Genomic DNA, 7466 nt, shown 5'->3' with positions numbered 1-7466 from the left:
AGTTGTCTCGGCTTTAGGTATGTCTTTATTTAATTACGGTTGTCTCGATTAGTCAGTGATAGGTCAGCTAAATTTGGGCCCTAGATAAACAAATCAAGTTGTTAAACTTAATGTTTAAGTGATCAGGTAGATTCATTGACTTCCTACAGTTGATTAAATCGGATTTGAGTGGTTCCTTACCGATACCACATGTGTATAGGTTCACCTTAAGTATTAAGGGTCAGTTAGTAACAACATAAGCTAATTATAGCGAAAAATTTTCAAAGGTTTTTGGAAATCCAAAACAGTGGAAATCGAGGATGTTACAGTAGTTTTCTAATATTTAACTTATTGCATTTTTTCATAAAAATTCAGGAGTGTTCGGCTAACTTAACCCTATCTTCGGCTAACCAAACCATCTCCGGTCAGCCCGAGATTAACCTAGGTCAAGTTTTCGGCAATAAATGATTTTGATTCCTATGGATCTTAGGCCAATTAAACCCTATCTTCGGCCATTCGAAGTTTGGCTCGGGCTAGCTTAAGTTTATTTCAAAATAAGATCCTGTGAAATCTGCTAGTCGTTGAAACAAAATCATGAAAATCCATCCAGCCAAAGGGATTCTTAAGCTAATCAAAGATTCATATCTTTTGCTATAAATAGATATCATTTCTCACTATTTCAAAGCATGAAAAAAGAGAAAAATATTTTTATAAATAAGAGAGAGAAATCTTATTCTTTTTTCAAGTTATTTGCATTATCATTTTTATATTATTTTTGTACATTATTCAATTCTCTTCTCAAATCTTGTTAAATTCAATTAGAGTGTGCCCTATACTCAACTTGAGAATAGATGATTGAATCTACAACTTTTAGGGTTTTGTTCTTTAAAAAATAATCTATCCATAAATCCTTCTTGGTCATGTTGTTCACAACCCAAGTGTAAGGTCACGATGTAGTAATAATCTCAGTAAGACCAAGGTCGAATCCACAAGGACTGATCTTGTGCGTTTCTGAAATTAACTAGAAGTAGAACTAAAAGAAGATGTAAAACTAATTTTGAAGTGATTGAGATAGTAATTGTGAATTAAGTAATTAAAACTAAGAATTTAAAGGTAGGAACTAGGGTGCCAAGGATCCACTTGTAGTGATCAGGGAGCCCTCTTGCTTGATTCAAGTAACACAATTAGAATTGGAGTCCTATCATATCCAATTGAAAAATATATTAATAAAACAAAATCTAAACTTCCATTGACGTAATTCTCAATGAAGGAGAACTATAATAATTGACAGAAATTCGATCACCAAACCATGCATAGGAGACAATGGCAAACAATAGGATTTACCAATCTCATAATATCAAAGCAGGAGAATTGTAAAGATTAGGAAGGATTCCATCACCCTACCATGCCCAAGGGACGATGGTGAACAATAAGACTTACTAATTTCACAATCTCAAATCAGGAAAAGAAGATACTCAAAGCTATTACAGATCTTCTGTAATTTGAGTCATAATAAACCATTAAAAACTGAAAGTATTCCTTAAATATCAAATTAGAATCCATGGAGTTTAACATAAACATCAATCAAAGCAATAGAAACATCCCATCATGGTACAAGCTTCACCTCTTAGCCCTAGCTAAGAGGTTTAGCCAACCATAGACATGATTAGATCTAAAACCCTAGAAGAAAGTATGAAAACAACTAAGGAAAAAGAAGAAAACTCTTAGCGATAGCTACTCCACCCTTTTACTCCACTCCTTAAACCTTAAAAGATGCCTTGGAGTATCCTAATGAGTCCTATTTATAGTTGTGGAACTCCAACTTTCGCACCGAGTTGGAAAACTCTAAAAAACCGCCTCAAATTTACGCAGTTTTCTAAAATAGACTTCACTATGCAGTTTTTCAAAATAGACTTCACTCTACACAATTTCATAAAATGACCCAGACTTTAAGAATATGCTTTTTTTAGGACGATTTCAAGATTCCTTTTCGTCACTTCAAATCTTTGATTCTCTTCATTCCTTACTTGAGTTTCTTAGATTTTTGGTATGTGAATTCTTAAATCTTGGTCTCCTAAGATTCATCCCTTGCTTTGGTGATTCTTGAGCATCAAATCCATGCTTTTAACATCCTTTTCAATCCAAGCTCTTAAATTCACCCTGCAACACAAACATAAGTAAAATATAACATTAAGCATTATCATGTTCATAAAATCAAGATATAAATGGGGGATAATATGCAATATTTAACCCTCAACACATGCATACATTGGTTCTTCATCATCTGAGAAAAGAAAGGATCGCTACATCTACTAAAGCTTCAACTTCAAAGGCTTTATCGATATCTTTGCTTCAACATAGATATTCAAGAAGATAAGTTTTTAATTTTTGTAAATTACTTTCAATTTGGGTTTATTAAGATTGCCTAAAAATCTCATCGGGTTAGGGAGTGATAAGCCTATGAAAATCACTTAAGGTTAGTTGTGATAGCCTGTGAAAATCACAAAAACTATAAGAGGTTGTTAAGGTTAGTATGTGAAAACTTTGAATATAGTGAAAAGCCAAAATTACGTGGAGTAGTAATTTTGAAAGTGAAGTAGGTGTGTGTTAAACATTGAACCACTATAAGAGGTTCTTGTTTTTATCTATCATCTTAAAACACTGAAATCAAGGAAGTTGTGAGTCCTACGACTCAATTGAAATCAATATTTCAATATTAATTATTGTTGTGAATTTATTTTCTGCAATTGATTATCAAAAGTATGTTTACAGTATTTACTTGAGAAAACATTACGTTAGTGTGTGGAGACTCTAAAAACACTCGAACCCCACACCGACGCACATCGAACCCCTCCGATAACATCGATCGACTTTGTCTCGCACTGCAACCCCTTCGAACCCATGTCAAAATCCTTCACCGAACTAAGAATGGGTGCGTATTTTCTTCTAAAGACATTACATCAAGGTACGTAGACTCCTTACACACTCGAACCCCACACCCATACACACCAACGCACACCGAACCCTTTTAACAACACCAATCAACTTTGAATTGCATTGCAGCCCCTTCGAACGCACATCGAACTCCTTCGCTGAACTATGAATGGGTGCGTATCCACTTGAGAAAATGTTAAGTCGGGATATGGACACTCCGAACACACTCGAACCCCACACCGATCCACACTAACCCTTCCAACTAACACTGATCAACTCCGACTTGCACTACAGCCCTTCGACCGCATGTTGAACTCAATCATTGAACTACGAATGGGTGTGTATCCACTTGAAAATATGTTATGTTAGATTGTCAAGACTCCGGACCTACTTAGACCCCACATCGATTCACATCAATCTACATCGATGTGCATTATAATCTCTATCTTAACTCCTTCAACGGCCCACTGTGAAAGCATGTATTTATCCATGCCGTCCATCTAGTTTTCAGCTTGTTTTATGGGTGTAGACAAAAATTGAAGCATATCCAAAGCTCAAGTGGAACACACCATATGAAATAGTTGGAATATTGATTTCAACCGTGGATGTTCAGTAACACTTTCTACGGTCCACCCACTACTTTTACGGCATTTTATGTCAAATGATACAAAATGAGATGAGAAAACTAATGTACAGTGTCAATCAATGAAGCTTAATGCAGGTGGGCTCCATTTCAACCTTTTAAATGCCCCTTCAATTTTAGAGGTAAAGATATAATGAATAAATAGGAGCGTCAGTAGTGAGGTGGCTACTAACAGTGCTATGTGAGCCTCGCATAATATATATGTGTTTTATCCAAGCCGTCCATCTGCTTTTTGAGATCATTATATAGCATGATCCAAAAATTAGGGAGATCCAAATCTCGAATATACCTAGGGGTGTACACGAGTCGATCCGAGTCGAACTGGGCTCAACCCGGCCCAGCCCGGTCACTGGGCCAACATGTCTAGCCCGAACTTGGCCCGGTCAGCAATCAGGCGAGTTCGGGCCAGTTTCGGACCTTACAGCAAGTTCATGGAAAGGGTTTTGGCAGGTAATCTGTGTCCCATTACAAGGCCCTCGATCAACGGTTTAGATAGTTGAACTATAGACTCCACAAAAATTCTAACTAGCTAGGACATTATAATTCATTTTTGTATTTGAATGAATTTAGGCCGTTCAAGTTATATGTCTGTAAGGTGGATGAATCATTGTCACTTCAAAGATGGGCGGTGAATTATCCCAGAAGGGTAAAGGGGAAAGGGATGGGTAGGGTTTTGAATATATATATATAGACACACACACACACCCGGGTCAAGCCGAGTCGGCCAGGTCGAGTCGGGTTTCGGACCGAGTCGGGCTGAACTGGGACCTATCCGAACTCTTTCCTGTAGTGTGGTCCATATGAGATTTAGATCTTCCTCGTTTTTGGCTCATGCCATAACAATAGTCTAGAAAAATAGATGGATGGGGTGGATAGGATACATACATCACGATGGGTCCACAGAGCACTGGCAGTGGGCAATCTGCGTCCCAGGAGATCAGAGGGAATTTAGAGTCTCATTAAAACTCTCGAAACACGCATGTAGGGTATTTTTCGTCTTTTTAAAGCTCTTTTGTGAAAAGACGAAACTAACTCCAATATAGGTTTAGCTTAACCTACACAGATGTGTAGCGTATCCGGCCCTACAATAAATTTCTATACAACTACTACTTTTTATTCCCAACTGTACTGACAATTTTCATATAATGCATTAACTCTCCATGCAACATCGTTTTCTCATGCGACAACCCTAATAGGTAATTAAATATTGGGAGGGATATGTGACGGGGCTGCTAACTATACATTGGCTACTTGTACCCGAACGGTATAGCCACAAATACCACAATGGTATCAAAGGAGTATTTAATGATAGGGCTGTCAATAGGTACCTGGACCCACGTGTACCCGAACGGGGTGCTCCAATTTTCAAAGCCCATTATGCCTTAATCAAGACAGGTTTAGGTTGGGTCTGGTTGGGTTCGGGTTGAGCCCATTACCATGGTAATATATATATATATATATATATATATATATATATATATTATATATATATATATATATATATATATATATATATATATATATATATTAAATGTGTATTATTGATTTTAATGACGGAATAAGGTTCTATTACTCCTTTACTCACTATGCATGTGTCAAAGTGGCAAGTGTGTGTGTGTGTGTGAATGCAAACTAATCCATCCAACAGGTGGGCCTGGCCATGTAAATTCTCTTATTAAAAACTTACTTCCAAAGACGAGACAGGTACCCAACCCAATTGGATCCTAGTCAGAGGTATTCAAGAACAACACATGGGTCTAAAAGGACTTGGACCTAGCAAGACTCGAACCGAGGTAGCCAAGCACGGGTGCCATAGTTCAAAAATCCTGTATAAAAAAAAGACTTGACTTGATGTTGAAGTGGGTCGGGCTGACTTGAAGACTGGACCTGACTCTATATTTAACTATTATAAATTGAAAATATCATGAATATTAATAGATGTTTGAAAATTTAGATCTATGTATAACTCTGAAGTAACAACATACTCATGCTTAACTGGTTAGGGCTGCTGCTTCTTTTTGATAAGGTAGGGAGTTCGAATCCATCCTGCAACGTATGCCAGTGGCTAAGTTCGAATCAATCTGAGGGGTCTCTCCAAGTCCAGTTTGAGTCAGAACTCCATTCGAGTTAGCAAGTTCTAAAGCTATAACGAGTAAGAAGTTATGTAAGAAGCTAGTATTTTCAAAAGTAAAACTAGCACAAAAATTTACCACGGCCCCATGTGCATATTGGATGATAAAGGTTAGGGTTGTCAACTGCCTAGGAAACATTAGGCAACATAGAAAAAATAATAATAAATTTTCTAAAAACTTTAAGAGATGCTAAAATACACATATTTGTATATTTTAAAATCAAAAAATTATAAAAAGAGTACATACATAAAAAGGACGCATACATAATAAATTTTCATTTATTGGAAGCCTAACAAAGTGTTGTTGTAAGAAATCAGTCTAACCATCCAATCAATCCAAACTATCCATTCAACTACCAACATTCCATTCAAATATCCACCAATATTTCAAAATATCGACAATACATAATATCTTGTTGAGAAATTATCGATAACTTGAAAGGAAATGAAAGATCGTGGTCTCAATATTGGTCACATTACAATAACGATAATATTGCAATATTATTGATATTATCATTGACAATTTGAATAGTGCATACAACCATGTGCTTATAAAAAAATTGAAATAAAAATTTTTAATAAACAATTTTTTAGCGATATTGATACATTGGAGATATTATCGAAATATTGCTGATATACTGGCGATATAGGCGACACCTGAAATTTACACAGTCGAAAATATTGACAATACATTAGCGATACAGCCAACACCTAAAATTTACACGGTAAGAAAATATTTGCCATACATTGATAATATTGATGCATTGACATTGCCAATACCTGAAATTCCTGATACTACCAGTGTTATTAGAGTTGTTATCAGTGTTATAGTATTGCCGAGCTGAAAATATGGATAATATCGGGGATGTTTTCGATATTATCCGGAATACTCCAAACAATGGCTGAGGCCAGATTTTGAAATGTTCGGGTTGGGCCTTTGGCTGGCCTATTCAAATTTTGCATTTGCTAGGCCTAGGTAGTCCTAAGGTTACCCCAATACCCGTCTTTGGTGCAAAGGCAGTTCTGCCCATTGAGGTTCATATTCCCTTCCTACAATGAATACCTAGCAGACACTTAGAGCACCAAGATGAATTTCTTCTCGAGGAGTTTGATACGCTCGACAAAAATGGGCACGAGGAATTTAATACCCACAGCCCAGTATACACTCCAGGGAAGTCACGCTGGTGATCCTTCCCTTGGAATCCCGCCATCAGCTTCACCAGTCCCACTTGTAGCCTACCTAATGATCAGCTTATAACTCTCAGACATGATGCTTGCACATGCGGAAGGATGCAAGGGGTAGAGCTAACGCAAAGGGTTAGACAATCAACGAAGGGAGTCTTTTGAGAATCTGCCATCCACGGCATGGCCATCAGATATGAACAGTCTGAATCGCCCCAAGTCACGGGTCCCACTTGTCCAGACCTTACGCTCAGGAATATTGCTCCTTAGCTTAAGGATCATGGAAGCAATGGGATGGGGGTGCGCAATAGTTAGTATAGATGGTTTATGCCCTAGCATGTGTTCGGACGTCCCAAAATTGCAGTTGGCATTTTTTATTTTTTTTACACACGCACACACACCCCACACACTCACGCTAGTGGAATTTCACTAGCGGTGTTAAAACTCCTGAGAGTCTACCACCCGAGCAAGAGTAAGGATCCAATTGCAGTTGGCATATGCTTCAAATACATGCTAATCAAGAAAAAGGCACCACCCAAAATACAACAGACCAGATGGACCCAAACTGCAAGTGAAGCAGAGGCTTATCACTGTATA

Source organism: Magnolia sinica, chromosome 5, assembly GCF_029962835.1.
Source record: "Magnolia sinica isolate HGM2019 chromosome 5, MsV1, whole genome shotgun sequence".
In the NCBI taxonomy this organism is placed as follows: domain Eukaryota; kingdom Viridiplantae; phylum Streptophyta; class Magnoliopsida; order Magnoliales; family Magnoliaceae; genus Magnolia; species Magnolia sinica.
The sequence above is the reverse complement of the archived record's forward strand: the minus strand, read 5'-3'. Positions refer to the sequence as shown.